We start from the raw sequence: 19,062 nt of genomic DNA, 5'->3' as shown, positions 1-19,062 counted from the left end.
CCGAACGACGACGACGACTGCTGATCCGAAACCCATCACTCATCCAATTCCACTCAGTCATCACTCATATGTGTGTGCCGGGCCGGGTTTGGGTGGTGTCATTTGGTGTCCTCACACCCACACACACAGCCACGGAACGCTCTGGAAAGTCGCGGCGGGTCGCGGCGAAGATCGCGATCGTTAAAGCAAATTAGCCCGCGTTTGGGGCCCCACCAAGTGCTGTGAACCCGCTTTCCTCGTGGACGGCCGAGTGAGTGGGCGACACTTTTACTTCTTCTCTCAAACTCTTAAAAAAGTGTCACACACAGCCGTAGAATCCCCCCCCCCCCCCCCCCAAACCTACAATCGGGTTTTTTGGATTCGGGGAACGGTGACCGGGTTTTTTGTTCCGGGCGCTTCTCCGCGGTGACGAATCTAGTTCGCTTCCCATGCTCGCTAATGATGAACCCACCGGCGGGGGTTCCCCCCGGCGGGTGGTCCCGGCACCCTTCCACCGTCACCATCGCGCAAACACCACGGATCGGCCGGGACAACGGTCGTCCGGATCGCTTGATTGTCCCGTTTGTCGTTTAAATGAAGAAAATTATTTTTATGATACCATTCAGTCGCAACATAAACCAAACAACCCGGACCCGGGTTCGGGGGTCCAACTTTCGAGGCAGAGTCGCTCCGGGATCGCATTTGGGGCCAGTCCCGTCCAGTCAGTTATTACTATGTGTGGGGTGACCAGTTCCGTTGTCTTAAGCGACAATTTGCCTCCCCGCAACCGAGGCCACCCCAAACGCTGGGTGGATCTATGTTGCAATTATATTTTGATGCTTCCCACTTCTACTCTACTTTTGTCCGCCGCGGTGGCCAGGCCTTCGAACGGAAATTTATGCCCACCGAAAAGCAGGGCAGGGCTGGGTGTGATTGTGATCGGAAATTTATTGACTGTCAGCCCGAACGACCCTTTGTTATCGCCGGTCGACCGGCAGCAGGTCGAGGGCCGTGGCCACGAATAGGCAGCACGGTTCTTCAAATGCGGCCACAATTACGCGGTCCCTTTACTTTCGCCCTGCTGCACTGCTGTCGGAGGTCAAGTAATGGACCCCATTTTAAAGCAATCATTTTTTTCTTTTTCTTGGGAGGCTCTATAATTACTATTTTAATAAATTCACATCAAACGGAAGCTGCTGGATCCGGGGGTCATTTGCTCAATGCGAAAGCTTCATTCCTTAAGGTGGTGCTGGGAAGTGGTCTCAAGAATTTCATCAAAGTGACGATCAATGTTTTACATAGAAATTGTACAGAAAAACCTCTTACCTTTTACAAAACGGAGGGCCACACATTGTCAAAACGGGAACCACTCCGGGTGGACGGGGCCCGATTCCATTAGCCGCCTGTTTACTTGCACTAATTCGAGCGGCCAAGCGGCCGTTTTCACGGGCCACTCCTTGCTGTGCAAGGTGTCACGCGCAAGACGTTGACGCTAACGGGGTAATTGACTAGAAGTTACGCTCTATTTGCTTATCTCAAGACAAAACCGTGGAAGGGAAGACAATCCGGACGCCGGCCGGTGTTGAGGTGTCCAAGGTGGCTCGCCAGTTGGTAAGTACCGAGTCGTGTTTTTGATGTGTTTGCTGATCACCTCCAGCCCCACGAGCATGTGTCACTCCCGGGGCACTCCGAAAAAACCGAAAAAAAACTCAAGATGTTCGAGCTGTAGTGGCCCATTTTTCCCACTCCGTGAGCCGTGTCCGTCTAATGTCTGCATAAACATTGACAAGCAAAATACATTTGAAATATTTTGTTTCCGACCTCGGCGGGGAAGAAAAATTATTACACTCTAAATACGCGGTCCCGGCGTAAGATTTACGATGGGAACGCGGGCTTCCCAGTCCGTCGAGCGAAATTAGGTCACCTCCGTCTCCGTCGGAGGCCGGCGATGGACCGAACGACAAATTTGCCTAAAAGTCTACGGCGAGCGGCTCAATCACTCCGGGCTGGGCGAGATTATTTTATCATTTAGTGGAAGCGGGCAATTAAAATTCAAACTCGTGGGCTCGAATTTTGGACCCCGGAACCGCGTTGCATGGTGAAGAATGGCCGTCCCCCTTAAATGAGCACCGTTATTAAACGGTCGGGGCTGATAGGATAGGGAAACGTAATATAAAAGAAATATACAAGGAAAAGACAGTCTCTAACAAGAACGTTGAGATCAATAAATTACCGGCGTAAGGTTTCTTAGAATAAGGTGGTCCACCTCGTGGGGGGACCACCGGTACCCCTGGGCCGCTTATCGCTGCGAATTCCACAACGGCTTATTCGCGTGTTCTGCAAGAGGCCCGAAGATATCGCCACAAAGTGCACACGGCAACGGCGTGCAATGTCGTGCACAGCCCCCGTGAATATCGGCGGCCGGCTCTAATGAAAGGTTAGGCCGGCCGAACGGCGGTTCTGCAACCGATTAGCGTGCCTCAACCACGGCCAGGCCCGGTCCGGGTCCCCGGCTTACAACAGGTTTTATAATCTAAAATATTTACGAGCCAAATAAACGTAAAACACTTTCTGCGCCTACACGCCCTCCCGGGGCGGCCCTCCCAGATCCTGGCCGGGCGTGGAAATGGAGCAAACCTCTCGCCCGAGCCAGGAGTGGCCGAGCCTTTCCATTTCTCCTTCGCTGGCAAAGGCAAAAGGCAGGCAGAGAGTGGTCACCTCAAGTGGGCAAAGAGGTGTGAAGACCCCGGTGTCCCAAACGTCACAAATTGGCGCGAGGGCGTCCGCGCTCCGATTGTGTGGCGATGGCCCCGAATGGCCGCGCTGGAGACCTAGTGTCTAAACCGACGTGATTGTGGTAACGATCCTCCACGGATCGCGGCGGACTCTCACGATCGCGCTTGGCGTGTGGGCGCATCGCTTTTGAAGCCGAGCGAGTTACAGGAACTCCGGGAACTTACGGGAACCCCGGCGCGGAAACGGATCAATAACAATAAATGTTTAAATTACGCTCATTGTCGTCGGTTTGCGTCGAGGTTAAGTGGCCTAATGGGATTACTCGTGATTGGAAAGACACTGACGGATAGGGACCGCGGGCCGCCACCAGGGGCTTCGGGGGCTTTTTGGGCAGGGAAACCCGCCCCTCGATAACGGATGTGGGTCACATCTGCATCTGCCCTGCCGCAGGCTTCATAAACAGCAACAACCCAGAAGGGGGCTGATCGCGGCGGCCACCATTTGTCATCATTCTTGCAGCCCCCGGCCAGCCAGCCAGCCAGCCAGCCAGCATCGCACACGGTTGGCGTTTCCGGGGGTCCATGCTGGGAACATTCTGGTGATGGAGCTTCGAGCGGTCGAGGTTGTGGATCGGTTCGCACGAATGGCGACCACTTCTGAGTTGTTAAAGTGAGTGAAGCAAACTGTGGACATTGGTGATCATCATCAGGATGTGCGTACGATCGTTAATCTTGTGCTGAGCAGACGGCCAGACAACACATCTGCTGAAAAGTCTCGGGCCTAAGCCACAAATAGCATTATCCCAGGTTCGCTTAGTACTAAGCTTACGAAGAAGCTGTTCAAATTCTGTGCCAAACTCAGAATGTAAGCGACCGGAACTTACCGATTGAATGAAGAGATGGTGGCCGATACTGAGGGCTATTTTGAGGAAAAAGATACATTGCTTTTACAAAAGAAGTATTACAATATTTTAAGGGGTGCTGGAAGAATTGTGAGGCTCTTGAAGGAGATTATGTAGATGAATAAATCGAACTTTGCCCACAACAAACACGTCTTCCGCCGTATGACTTCAATCGATGCTGTGGTAAATCAGGCTGAAGATCTTTACAACATTGCGATTGAGATGTGTGGAGTTAGGGTCTGACGTGATGCCATCTCATATGGCATTTTAATAAAATCAACTACCGAAACGGAGAGGTGAACGGGACTCGCGGGACTCAAGGTTTCAAACTAAAGGTCCCTGCCTTAAGCTTTACACTCAGCCCGATTATACGGCACAGCAAGATACTGGACCAAACCCCTATCGCGCATATTCGAGCAACCTCATTTGTTGCATTTTGGAATGAAACTTACCCCTAAGGGTTGTAATGTGGAATTCTATTTCTAATTCTAATTACGGAATTTTAAAATAACAATTTATATCTTGTTCAGGTGTCAGTCAGGCCATAGATCATTGATTTTAGACAACGATAATTACTTTCGAATTTTCGTCTGGATAGGTTTACTGGACAGGTTTCAAAGTGCAAAAACCAGCAAATGGACCAGGAAGCTCTGGTGATTATTTCTTTACTGATGTTTTCCAAGTATTTCCGACATGCGCGATTAAAATATATGGTTTTGTTCTTACCGACACAAGGCAATGAAGATCTACATCTGACCTGGCAAGGAGACGAAAAGATGCCGGTGTTTGAGGAATGCATATTGAACAATCGCATTTAAACGGACGACACGCCAAACCTGAAAAGTCCCGGGCCTAACCCAAAAAGAGCGCTATTACTTTCATCTCTTTTTCAGTTAGTATTAGTTAGTATCTTCAAAAAGAAAGTTGTTGTAATTAATTGTCGTAATCAACACTGTTTCCAGATGGGAAAAAAAAATCCTCCAAGGGAAATAATGGCTTGAAAAATGTTAATAAGAACTCCGCTTCATCAGGAACAACAACAAAACGTTGATTTGCTGACTTCAAACGTAGTCACACCGATGATGCAGAACGCAGTTAACGTGGTGGTAACAGCAGAAAACATTTTAAAATCCATAAAATCCTTTTGAATGATCTAAAAGTGAAATTGCGTTAGTTAGCTGACATTGTAAAGATATCAACAGAACGTGCTGGCTTCAGATTACATGAACTGTGCTGGAAAGCTCTGTTCAAAGTGGCTGCCACTACTGGCTATTCGCAGACCTCAAAAAAATGCTCATCGGTAAGAAATTTCGCTGGAATGAAGAGATTATATCTGAAGACGGTTGTGTGGTGGCTCTTGATGAAGATGACGTAAATAAGCAAAGCCAATTCTGACCGAAAAATTGCGTTTTCCCGTCAAAATTGCGTCAATTGCATCGCTGGACAGGTGAAAGAACATATACACGCCCGCCAAAGACCCGCTACTTTCCGCGGTGGGCCACTCGGTCCGTGTTGGCAGCGTGTGGATAGCCGCAAAAAGAACAGAGTCAAGTACTGACCCTTCCGGGTAGTCGTGTACCAGTGTCAATTGTAGTGTCTGCGGGATAGGGGATGGAAACACAAATTCAACCCTCGAATCCGGAGGAAAGGATAAGTAGGAAGTTGCCCGCCAGCCAGCCAGCAGAGCGAAGTTGGACGAAAGCGGGAACGAGAACTGCGAAGGCAAAGTGACAGAAAAGCAGCGAACCAAAGTAGCACTTCTGTCGACCGTGTCTGGCGTTGATTATAATTGTAGGGCACCCGGGCGCTGCGCCTTTTGCGTACGAAAAATTCACTTGCGCGCGCCCGCGTATGCAAATTAATTAATCAACTCTATCCAGCCGGGCGTACGTACGTCGGGCACTACGGCAATCTTTCCGGCAGGTGACAGAAAAGAATGGCCCACCTAGGAACACGGGCGACAGAGGGCTGGGAACAGAAGCTATGCACGTGGAAAATGGGGCTCGCGTGGTGGTTATTAGATCTGACAGCGAGTGGCCCGTTCTCGGTTTGCTGCCCTCACTCACGAACCTCGCTGCATGCTCGTTTGCATCGCACGGAAAGGTGAAGGACAACATGGCCCGCAACATGGCCGGTACGCTCTCCACGACCACCTGCGACACACGTTCATTATCATAAAAATAGTGTGCAGGTTTGGGGCGGGTGTAATTTCGCCACCACGCCGGCCAAATGTGCAATCCGTGACCAGATGCTTAGCGCAGGGCGCTCGCGCCCTAAGAGCCTCTTTTGCGAAGGCAATAAAACAAGGTAACGAGATATTCATTTAAATCAACGGCAAATTTATAGGCGAACACGTGGGACAGGCGCAAAATGAATAAACTATTGAAGAAAATTTATGAAAGAAGCCAAAACTTTAACCATTAAACGAAGTACCGTATTTTTCCGTGTATAACGCGCACTTTTTTCCCAATTTTTTTAGCTCTAAAATCTGGGTGCGCGTTATACAAGGGTAGTAAACATTTTGTCTCCTCCAAGCATACAAATGTGCCCTTTTAGGTACATATTCTATAGTATTATTGAATAAATTATAAAATGAAACACTTGTTAGGAATATAATTATCCATACAATATCGTTTTTAAGTCATGGCAGGGAGTTAAAACAGAAGTTGTTGTGAAATCATTTAAAAAATGTGGCATCAGCATGGATCTGAAGATGTCGCAATTTATGAGGACTCTTCAGAGAGTGACAATGAGGAGTACATTGAACAGCAATTGGAGAATATCAATTTGTCAGACAGCAGTGAATCTGAGTTTGAAGATTATTCCGAAATATAAAATACTAGTATTTCTTTTGCAATGTATACGCATTTTATCTTTAGTCTACTTTAGAATATTTATAGAGTATTTAGAGTAATACATTATTATCATTTGATATTTGTTGGATATCACATATCTGAAAAATGTAAAGTAAAAAATTTGTTTTCCAATTTTGTTCTCGTAAAATATGGGTGCGCGTTATACACGGGTGCGCGTTATACACGGAAAAATACGGTAATTAGTTGATTACCTGTTTATCTGATTCACAATAAAACGGTTATCGAAAAATAGAGACATTCGGATACGCAGACCCATCAATGAATTCGCCAGCAAAAAAAACGCGCTCTTTACAAGGCCATTTAATTTAATGTCCATGTTCCGGCCGGCTTTGGCAGAACATAATGGTTGGTTCCGCACGCTAGTGGTACATAAAACCGTGCGAGATAAAATCAATTAAATGCTGCATGCCGCAGCGACATTAAAGTCCTCTTGCCCCACAGCCCGATCAGTAATCCCGCGTTGATACGCCAGCTAACGGATCAATCAGCTGCGGAGCTTCGGGATGTACTTTTAATTCGATGTCGTCGTCCCCAGAGCCCTCCACAGCCACAGGCGATTTGCATTCACCGATTCACTGCTGGCCACGTGACCTGACTTTGCCTTTTTTGCCGAGAATAATCCTACGATAATTACCAATCGCGAAAGCTCGAAAACCTTTCACGAGAACCCGACCAAACCAAAAGCGTGCCATTTCTTGTCGAGTCTCGGCGAGTCGAGCCTGAGATTTTGGCTGGGCCTTTCCCAAAGTGCCCCGCTGGCGTGGCGAAAGTTAATGGCACATGATTAATTATTAAAATTAAAATACCCATGCAGTTAAATATTTCATCCCCTTTTAATGCGGCCTTGCGCAGGAAGCGGCCACTCCCGCGGGTATCGCGGCACTGCTTGACCGTGCGCAGCATTTCGCAACATGACCTGGGCTGGGCTGGGAACACAGATCGATATGATCGTTAAGCCTCTCTCTCTCTCTCTCTCTCTCTCTTTGAAAGCCGGACCGGACTAAGCGGAGCTTAATGGAATCAAAGTAACCCGACATGGAAGTCGCAGTGCATCACAACCGCCGTCGGAGTTGTCGGAGCCGTCGGAGTACCGAAATACGGTCGAGCGATAATTCCGAATTATGATTCCGGATCCGGAGCGGGTGTGTGCGGTCAGACCCACCGCAAGCATCACCCGATGTGCATCAGCAGCTCATCTCCGGGAGGGTCTCCGGTGTCGATGGCAGCTTTTGATTGATTTTAATTGGCACCGGCGATTCGAACTCCGGATCCATTTGACCGAAGCTAGAGTTTCACGAGTTGCCAGCATTCGCAACATTTTAAAGTTTGGTACGTTTATCGGGGTGACAATAGTCCGTGCCTCGGGTCTCGGGACACAGCGAAAATTAATCGATTTTGTGCCGATGAAAAATGACTCCACTCTACAGGTTGGCCCCCGTGATCGGTTGGCTGCGATTGGCTCTCCGACCATCCACAGTGAAGCATTAATTATTCACTCCGAAACACTACTCAACTAGCCGCCGGGTCCTATCTCATCCATGTCCCTCCGAAAAAAAAAAACCAGGAAAAAGGATCGAAAAATAAATTAGATCTTTAGAACAACCTATTACGGGGACATTGTCACCGCTAATGGATGTGTTTAGCTCGCAGGCCGCCGAGGCCCACGCAGATTTATGCCCGGTGGACCGCGCGGGCGATGATGTCACATCCGTGCGGGCGCAGCATTCAATCAACACACTCGTCCCGGCCTCGGCCTCTTATGCTCGCCCCTCCCCGAGCAGACACACAAATCATAACACCTCACCATTAATTATCCCACTGCGCCTGGGCCCGGCCAATGTATCTGCTTACCGGCGAAGGAGCCCAGTCGACATTCTTTCGGTTCGAAAGAAAAGTGAGAACTGACTTTTGGTTTTACTTTTTATTTCGGTCCCTCCGGGCGATCTTTATCTTCCCGGGTTCCTTCTGCGCTGCGAGTGGTTTACGTACGCTGATCGTGAGATATTCCCCCGTCTCCACGGCGGGGCTTGAAACCTGAGCATTTTGGAGACCGTTTTCTTCGGAGGCACGGAGGGGCAACGACCTCGGCCGGCCTCGGAGTAATATGATGCACCGCGGTGCAACGGACTGCAGATTGACGCAGCGGGTGCCAAATTAGCACCAAAAGCGCCTCCAAGCTCCGCAGCTCCGTTCTGAGTCACTCGCGTAAAAGGCGGCCATTATCAGGTATCTTGCCGAAGGCGGCCTCGTGTTAATGAGCCTCGCGCCCCTCCCCGACCAAGCGCGTCGGGTATGAGGTGAAAGCTCGTAAAGCCTTCCGATCCGCGGGCCTCCGTTCCCGGGACAGATCGGGACAGATCGGGACAGATCGGGACAGATCGGTTTAATAATACGCGACATAAAACCACCCACCGGGCCCGGAGAGACCACAAAAATGAAATCAAAGCTTAATGGCGGGCCCGAGATCGATCGATGGACCACCAACAACGGTGCTGCAGTTGCTCCTTTCCGAGTGACGCACATTTAATTAATGAAATAATTAAAGGTGTCTCCCCACGGGGGCCAGCTGCCTACGTCGTCGTCGTCGTCGGGAGTGTCGCTTGGAGTCCCGCCTGAACTGCCGATTATTATCGACAGCCGAGCCTAGTCGACCTGTTGGAACCGCATTTGATGTGGTTAAGGCCACACGTAATTTACGAGCAACACAGCACCGATCGGAGTGCTACCATTCTGGACCGCAGTCTGGCGGCGGTCCCCTGCCTCCCCGATGCTTCCGGCTCCGAACTCCGAGTTCTGGCTCCGGTCACTTCGGGCAACGAATAAGATTAATTGTCGCCCGATCGCTATCTCATTCCGGAGTCCGGATTCCGGTGCTCGTGCTGCGCGGCCAGGTGCGGCCAGGAATTAGACGCCAAACCAAGAGATGCGACATCCTACACAACCCGTGTACACAGGGGGGGAAAAAAAATCCGAAAACAGATTAAACATGGGACAACGGTGCGCCGATGTCCGGAAGGAGATTTCGAGCGCGTGGGCCGGCATTACCCGCGTTTACGTGCGCCCCAAAACGCCTCCGGTAACGTCACGTGGCTGCAACGGCGGCCGTTATTAATATGACAGGTCTATCAGGGGGGACCCATCTGGGGCTGGGTATGAGTGATCGCCGAGGCCGAGCCGGAATTGTCACATACAGCCCGGCGGAGAATGATCGGTATTTCGGCAAGGGTTCCTGTCGGAGCCTGGCGTGGACTTTGTTGTCTCACGCTTCCCGGAATGAATCCTCGGTAATGGCCACGATCCGAAAGTGGTGTAACCTTGTCGTAACCACGAAACGATTAGTCTACATCACGCAGGATGGGGCAGTGTTTGTTTAGGTCCGAGGACACCGCTTTGGCCACAGACTTCCGCCGGACCGCCGGAGGACTCGCTCGCCCGGCTAAATACGTATCATAAATCATCGTTCAACTTGTTGATTACTTCTTAACCCATCGGGGGGATTAGCTGGCCGGCCGTAGATGAGCCGATACCGAGGCGTATAATACATTGCACTGGGATGTGACCGGCCACTCTGTCTCTGGCTCTGTCTGGTCTCTGGACGACTGGGCGAAACATGAGTCGCCAGTTTTTTCGCACATCCCGGGAGAGGCTTCCACCCCTTTTTGGGTGAGTGATGATCGGCCACTACGCCGTGGCGCAATATGTTGCGGCAAGTTGCGGCAACCGTCCCCCCCGAGGGATGATGCTGATGCATAAGAATTCGGACACTAGGAAACTGCAGCATCATTATCGCACCGTGCAGCCTTCGGGGAACTGCAGTAGTCATCGCCGAACCTTACGTCATGCGGACCCCGGACCACTGCAATGACCCCGAGGAACCGACCGAGAGAGAGAGAGTGCTGAGATTGCACACGGCGCACCGAACCAGGAGCCAATATTTATCTTCGTTACCACCCGAAAAAGGATGCGATATCATTTTCGATCGATTAAGATGGCGGGCCGTTTGGGGACTGACAGTGGCGTAGTGCAGTCAGAAGAAGTCAGAAAGGATTTATGGAAGAGTGTCAAGATGGCCAGACCTTCAGCCGTACCTTCATTTCGTGACTCACTTTGCAATGGAAAACTTACGATCCGAGGCTGAGAAAGAGAACCCGTTAAAGCTCGGCCTCGGCTCGGCACGGCTCGACCAGGCGTCTGATGGCTTTATGGCGGACAATTAACGGTGGACGGTTTTGTCACCGCCATTTTCGCTACCGTTTCTAGGGCTGTAGACTTGTGTGGCAATAGCGGCCCCTTGATTCCGGCTGGCGAGCGAAATGGCTCAATTCCGGGGGCCGATTGTGCAATCCGAAAACACAGCAACCGAAACACCGAATGGGGATGGCCACGGATTTTCTCACCACCCGCCGATCGCCCACTTTTCGCATAATGCTTTGTGTGGCGATGGCGATAATTTCCCGGGCCGCATGGCAATTGATGCGATAATGGCGTGTGCCGTGGCGCGGGCGGTTATTGTTTTTCTTTTTTCGCAACCTCCTTCTCGCCTCCAACCTCCTCCGTCCAGGGGCCTGATAACTGTCCAACAAATGAGACTCATTATGAGTAATGAGGTGAAACTCGATGAAAATCGCTCGCCCGACGCTCGGCAAACGAGATCGAGTTTTAGATCCACGGCCCGTAGCCGACGATCATAAATCACCGATCCGCCGGGTCGGGCGTTATCTCACGGCCACCGGCAGCAAGATATTTGCGGGACACTTCCCGCCATTACATAAGCGTCGAGTCGAAATGATCGAATCGGTGGCGGAGATTACCAAATAGATAATTAGTTTCGAGGCTGCTGCTGATTCTAGTGACCGTTACGAGTCCGATTTGAATGACTCTTCGGTACACTTTTAATTTGGATGTGGCAACGGAAATGAGCTTGATAGTTGAAAAATGATCAAATCGGTTCGGGTCCTCTCCTTTCTAGGCATTCTAAGTGTTGGTTGCGCCAAGGGAGACACTTTGTGGTCTGCATGGAACTGGTCTGTGAAATTGATCTCGTTAAAACATTGAATTGAAATGGGTCAGTTAGACACAATCTGATGTCATTATATTTTTGTAAATGGAAAAATTCAAGTATCGTACAGTGAGTGAATTTTTATTTTCGGAAGGTTTGAAAGCAATGAAAGCAATCTTACAAGCTTCGAAGACGATCAAATTCAAGGACTTTCAATACTAGGATACACCTTAAATCGTAAGAAAAATACAGGATATCTTATTAGACTGTTCCTCAAGAGACTGAAAGAGATTAAGTAGAAGTCCTAGGCATCTCACAAGAGCAAAAATCCCTGAATTGATGTTGTAGTTGTTGGAGCATCCACCGATTGGGTCACCAGATTTGGCCCCTTGCGACTTCCATCTGTTTCCAGAGCTAAAAGCTGTATCTCGTTGGAACAAGTGTGTTGATGTTCACGCAGACTTTACTACTGAATGTATTAAATGTAATAAATGTAATGTAATGTATTAAATGTATTTCAAATCATAAAAGTGTGTTTTTTCTTATCGAATCGCAAAACTTATTGAACAGCCTGTTATTTACACTGCAGGTCAATAAAATTGTGAGAAGCTGATAGAAATTTGAACTCCACTCAAGCCACTACTAAACCAACGATCACCAAACTGATACTGCACTTAGATACACTAGTTTACACTAGTTTTTTGCTATGCTGGTGATATTTATGTCAAAAGTGACATGGTATGTCACCACTAATTTGAACAGCCGTCTGATTGGGCTTGGTCAATAAAATAGGTAATTCGTTGTATACGCAGCAATTTCATCCAACTTTTTGTAAGTAATAGGTTTATTAGATCTTGCTCCAATCAATTACTAATTGTGAATTTGAAAAAAACATTGTTTCCAGATAGAACATTCAGAATGGGCAGAAGTAGTCATTGAAACCCAGAGCAAAGAAAGATTTTGAAGAATGGTTGATTCGGAAGAAAGGCGGTTGTAAGAAGCCAATCTATCAGGGCTAATGGCAAGATAAGTGCCATTATTGACTAAAGAAAAATTACAGATGAGGTAACAGTTTACTGCTCAATATCGTTCTTGGGAAGGTGCTGAAGGTTGCGATAAGTTGGCATAATATTTTATGGAGCGACGAAACCGAAGTATATATATAGCAGACTCTCAGTGGAATGTTTGACGACCTGCTGGTAAAATATTCCATCCCAGATTTACAAAAAAAAAGTAAGACATGTAGGTGGAAGTATCATGATTTGGGAATATTTTTCATGGTCTGGTGCAGGTTCCCATTTCAGAATAGAGAGCACCATGAATGCTCTCGATCGATCGCAATCCCAAATCTCGAAAAATCCGATCTCGAACGATCCCAAACATACGTCGAAGCTTATGCAACCGTGGTTTGATGGCAATAATGTGTCAGTTTTGCCTTGGCCAAGTCAGTCTCCTGACTTAAACCCGATTGCAAACTTGTGGAATACCTTAAATATAGTATTAACTTTTGATAATAGGAAATGTGTAAACCGTGTGAATTCATTAAAATTTGCCCTATACGCAGATTTATCTATTTTATTGGCCAGGTACTTTTAACTGCATTCTATCGTAATAATCGAATTCCTAGAATTTTTCACTTCTTTTAGACTATCTATTTGTCTTACTTTTAGTACAACAATCTTGTGCTATCGTTGTAATATTTGTGAATGGAAAAGTGTTTTGAAAAACGATCAAATCAACGTAGCGTAAATACTTTTACCCATTTTATTGGGCAGCAGTGTAAATAATCAAAAGTGAGGCTTCAAACATTAACGCATTATCAAAATTCCCTTCTCCAAACTCCGAACGGGTCACACCGAATCAACGATCGCAGACCGATGCAGGATATGGGCACTCCTATTTGGGAAGATTATGATCGTCTTTTGAAGCGAAGATACCCCCCAATTTATTCGTCCATTAAATAAGAACGAAACAAATAAGAACCGTTTTGTGCCATTAATTTGCGCCCAGCGCATCACTTTCGATTGCCAGTTTGATCTGTTATTGATGATTTTATAATTTGCCCAACAAAACCGTCGGAATTTCGCAAGCTTTTCGTTAATGCGTGCATGCGTGCCGACATGCAAACGAATTCCGACGTTCCCGGCAGCCCGGGAACAAAAAGAGGCGCCCGGGAATAGTTTCGCTTTCTTGCTGCCACGGTGACGGTGGCCAGGCCATTAGAGCCTGATGAGTGGATTGCATGTGCAACGCGCCCGGCCAGCACAAGTGGGTTATCTTCCGTTGCAGCGCGGCCGCCGTTCGTTCGTTTAGTTGGGTGTAACAACGGTTAACACCCTACCCTGCCCTGCCCTGCCCCGGCCGGCCGCTAAATTGCGCTGTGACTATCGGCCACAAATTGCCGGGTTCAGGTGCAGAAGTGCTTCATTTTGATTCCGCCGGCAGATAAGAGACGCTGCGCCGACCTCGATCGCCACGATCGCGCCCGTGCGGGGAGATAAATTATTTCGTGTTAATTAGTTTTTAATGAACATTATGCAAACATTAGTCCCAGACGGACCCGCGAGCGGTACCGACGACGGGGTGACACGCAAGCCGCCGCCGTCGTAGGGGAATTTCGGTCGAAGATAAGGGCCGCGCCCACGATCAGTGATCGTCACGCCAACGGACTGCGCTCTAAATAAGAAAGTTCCCGATCGCGTCCCGTGCGGAGGTGAACTATATGTGGAGGACCCACCTCGAGGGACGCACGCAAATTAATAGCTTACAGCGAAAATCAATCAATTGGTTATCGGCGAAACGGGGTCCGAGGTGGACCCACTTTTTTCCGTCCGCTGTGCGTTGGCGTTGCTGGACATCCGTCGTGAAAGGTGAACGCAGGCGGATCGCATTCTTGCCCGCGAAAGGACCCCTGCACGAGCGTCGTCGCTATCTATCCTGTCGTCGGTCTCCGGGGGTCCCCAAGTGCTCCAAGTCGCCCGAATAAAAAGAAGGAAAGGAGAAATGCTCAAGGAGCTCGTCAGGGTGTTATCAAAAAAACCCATTGGACCATGTTTCAACAGTCCGCCGAATCATTGTTATCGACAAGTCAGACCCGGAGTGGGTCTGGGGAGATAGGACTGCTCGGTGCAGCACCGAAGTGCAATTCTGTGTAGGGCGCCCGGCCCGGGATGTGATTGAACGACCCGCGGGTCGTAACTTTTTAATGCTCCTCGCGCAACAAGCGAAACTCTCGCCATTTTTCCGTTTCGCTTGAGAGGGATTTGAAGCGCACTTTGAGCCTGAAAGGACTCGCGGGGCAAAACAGAATCCTGGCCGCCGCGAGTGTCCTTCTCTCCGTGGGTGTCGGGTGATGACGCCAGACGTCCTGCTGCCCCGAGCTGCCCCGAGCTGCTGCTGATTATTTAAATGTCATCGTGCTTTCGGTGCGAATAAAGTGTGAAGCTTTATGCTCGCCATGCCACGGCCAGGACGACGCCTGGGCCACGGCTGATAAGGTGCACGGAGAGGTAACATACCGCCGACCCGACAGGTTGCGCCGGGCGTTGAATTAAAATTCGTGTTGCGCTTCAAAAGATTGTGTCGCCCTCCGTTTCGTGGTTATCACGGCCGAGACCCCCGGTAATAAAGTGTCCACGCCAGTGCTTCTTATGCTACGGAGGGCACCTGAAAGCGCAGCGCCAGAGTTTGTTGTATTTTACGAGTTCAATCTAAAAATGCAGCTAAACTCGATAAAAGGCGTCGGTAAAAAGGGTTTTCTTCAGTTGGGATTGAATATATATTTTCCCAAATTTTTGGGGTCCCAAATTCAGATCCGTTGACCCAGATAGGAAATTAATTAAAGCGAAATTCGACACAAATTCCCCACTTTTCCTCTATTCCTGTTACGGGAAGACGAAACCACACTTCAAATCGCTCGGTCAGGTTGGCCACCGAGGTGAGAAGTGTTTGGCGCCCGGCCCCGAGCCCCCGGAGAGCCCCGGGAAAGAGGTGAAACAATCAACACACCGGGGAGACCCGGGTATTTGGGATGCTGCCCCCGGTGTCGGTATGTATATGTATTGATCGGCGGCTCGCGGCCACCGGGCGGTACTGTCATCGGCGGTGGCGGCCAAAATATGCTTCACCGCGAACGAACGAACGAACGAACGGGACACGATGAAAATGAGTTGCAAAAAAGGCACACATCCCCCGGGACCAGAGGACCCCCGGTGAAGGGGATGGCATTCGCATGCCCGAATGCCACCCGTGCGACTGGCGGGCCGCGCAAAGCGAAATCCGCAAATAAAATCCGACAGATAGAATTTCAATTAATTTTTAATAATATTTATTGGACAGCTCATTTCACTATGAATTTATATCGAATCGGGTTACCCGGCTGCGGCCGGTTCCGTTGCGCCGCGATAGCGACAACAAACCCGGTCGAGGAGCGGGAGCAGCGAACTCCGGGATCCGGGTCCGGGCCGGACCGGTGATCTGCGTGATGGATGTGGCGGAGGATTTTCCGATATCACCCGTCTGTGTCCCACCGTAAGGCCCGAATCGGAACACACGGGCCCCACGGAATAAAACATAACCTTCACCCGGGCCGTTTTTTGTTTTTAAACCATCGATTTTATTAAAAGCTACAGGCTTTTCGGTTAAAGTTTCATGTGAGCGGTGCATGCATTTTTAAAAGCGCAGCAAAGTACCATGGCCAATAAAGGAGAGTAATGACGGGCACGGTTTAATGTGCCGCAGCATAGCCGAGTGGCCGAGTGGCATAAAGCGGACATCGAATCACTGCAACAAATAATCGTATTTCATTGCAATGCGCGCGGCTCGAACGCCCTGTGGCCGGCCTTCACGCGGCTGATCGATGTTTGGCCATTGGGTATCCAATTTACAATTAACCATTCGGGCCAATGGCCCTTCTCCGCAAACTCGTTGATCAACGGCGTTGACAACGGCGAATAAATTGTGGGCCCCGAAATCGACATTGACCCGGGCCATAAAAGAGGCCATTTCAGTCACAATAGGAACCTGTTCCCAGGAGCGCCCCTCGAGAGCGTGGCCCAAACTCATAATCTAACTGTGACAATTTGGCGTTGCGCACGTTTGAAAGTTTGCGAAACACGAATAAATGTTATGTGGCCCGCAGAGGTGACAGTTTTTGACAGAAAGTTGCCGTAATTTTAACCTGCTTTTCGTTCCGCGAAAAAGTTGTCGCACCCGGCCGCGGCCTCGCTTTCCTTTCCCCAAAACAGGGCGCTCCGAAATGGCGAGGCGCTTGTCGCGGCATACGCGAAAGCACACCAAAAAGCGCAAGACCAACGTAACAAAAGTCACTCCTCGAGAACCGAGAATTGCCCGGGTTGCCTCCGGGGCGAAAGCTTTCCGGTGCGCCACTTCCTTGCCTTTTTCGATAAGAAAAACACGGCGACGGCGACGAAGTTATGTAAGTTGGCCCCCGTTAGGGCGACGTCTCGCGACTTTTGCAGAGACAGGGACCCCATTTCTGGGGCTGTCTGGAGCGCGCTCGCTGACGTGTTTCCTTAACCGTAACTTTATCAGACAAGGTGAGATGTTCATTAAGATAATTGATAGGCATTAACAAGAGTTACACCCGCTAGTTGGCCGGGTATCCTCCCCCCATGACCCACAGTGGTCCACGTCGCGTCGCTCTATCGCTAGCTATCGCGAAAACGGTCCGCCCAAAAAGTGCATCCAGCGATGGCCAGGTACGGTGGGGGTACGGTTTCGCGGCAATGTGTCGCGCGCTCGGGAACTCGAACGACGGTTCCCGGGATGCGGTTCCAGGTAAGGAGCAATTAGATATGGATCTGAGCGTTAGTTCGGGCAGGGAAGGCCTGCGCCATTTTCTAACAAACGGAACGGCGGAATTCGGAATAATCGAATGTCACCGTCACGTGGGGAGATGAGTTTTTGATAAAACAAATGCCTTCGACGGGTCGATTTCTGGAACGGTTGGATAGGAGACACTCGAGAAGCGTGTGTCAGAGTCAGCGGTTGAGCTGGCGTGTAAGTAGAACGGGTATTGCCTGTTCCTTATATTAGGTTGACTAAAACTAAATCCATTATTTTTTCGTTCGATAGCTTACGGTTACAAACGTTCGGTGGGTTGATATTTCTCACAATTACATTGATCCGACCTTCAACATCTTATGTAATCAGTCAACTGCTTCATCCTGAGCGTACCGCAGCACCGATGGAAGGTCATACGGCGGAATACGGCGGAATTGAATTTGGTCACCAACGTAATATCCTTCAAGAGCCACACAATTATTCCAGCGCCGCTGTTACATTTCAGTACCACATTGGTAGAGCGCCTCAGGCCTCAGTTTCAGTAATCATCTCTTCATTCGACCGGTAAGCATTTTATGCTTTGTTCCTATTTCCGATTTCGGCCTTTAAACGCTCTAAAATATTCACTTGTATTATCCTTCTCAAGATAGTTGATGAATATTACACCATACAGACGACGTAAAATACACCCAATTGCAATAAAATACATTGATCCAATATTATGAAAATAAAAAAATACTGTCACTTTTAGCATAATAACTCGTAAGCTTATGAGTAGAATATCATGAAATGATAACGTTTTTTGTTTTGAAGGTTAGTATTTACTGAAAAAGCGATGAATGCAATAAGATTAGCGCTTTTTAGTATTTTACTCTGAGTTTCTTCAATTCTATAAATTGTAGTTTTAGACTAAACTATCGTATGTACTATCTAAAAAATTTTTGGATACCGGTTTTCTGAGGAGATGTCGCATTTCTTAGATGTGTCGTCCATCTAAATGTCCTAGTGTTCCCATGCCCATTCTTTCTCCCACACCGGCATCATTTCACTTCCGGTCCACTTCCGAACACATCGTTTCATCCAAACGTTGATGATAGGCGGGCCATATATTATGACTGCGCACGTCGGAAGTAATTGGCGTAACTTATCGACAGTAGATTCATGCAGCTTCTGCCGATCCAGCATCCAGTGATCCAGCAACAAGCTTCTGCCGATCAAGTTCAGTCGGTCGAGTTGAGGGAAAATTTCCGGCAGCCGAAGAAGATGACCTTCAATGTACTACAAATGTGAGGAAAAAAGAATTTGATAAAAATATCGTAATTTAATAACAAATTCATAATGATCGCAGCACGCGTCAGATGCATCATTTACTCACTTTAGAAGGGATGTGCAGTGTAAGGAAGCGAACTTTGTTTTGCGGAATGGTGCTGATAAAAGATATGTCCTTTGCAATCAACTTTAATTCTAAATACAAAAGATGCGGTAAGCGGTCGATTCCGGAGAGACAATCACGCGTTGCCTGAGAAAAAAAAATCAAACCGAAATTACAAGGCACTGGCACGGCCATCGATGAGTCTTCTTACCTCTTCCGAATATGTCAGCTGCAGGCGAGTTAGTTTTGTGAACCTGTTGCAAATATACTGAACCTCGCTTGCTGTTACCTTGACAGGTCCTAATTCCAAACACTTCAATTCAGGTGCAATTTTGAAAACATTCTGGAGGAATCCGAGCGATCCTTGGTGATTAAACTTTGTTAAATTTATAGA

This window comes from Anopheles bellator, chromosome 1, assembly GCF_943735745.2.
Source record: "Anopheles bellator chromosome 1, idAnoBellAS_SP24_06.2, whole genome shotgun sequence".
Lineage (NCBI taxonomy): Eukaryota > Metazoa > Arthropoda > Insecta > Diptera > Culicidae > Anopheles > Anopheles bellator.
The sequence above is the reverse complement of the archived record's forward strand: the minus strand, read 5'-3'. Positions refer to the sequence as shown.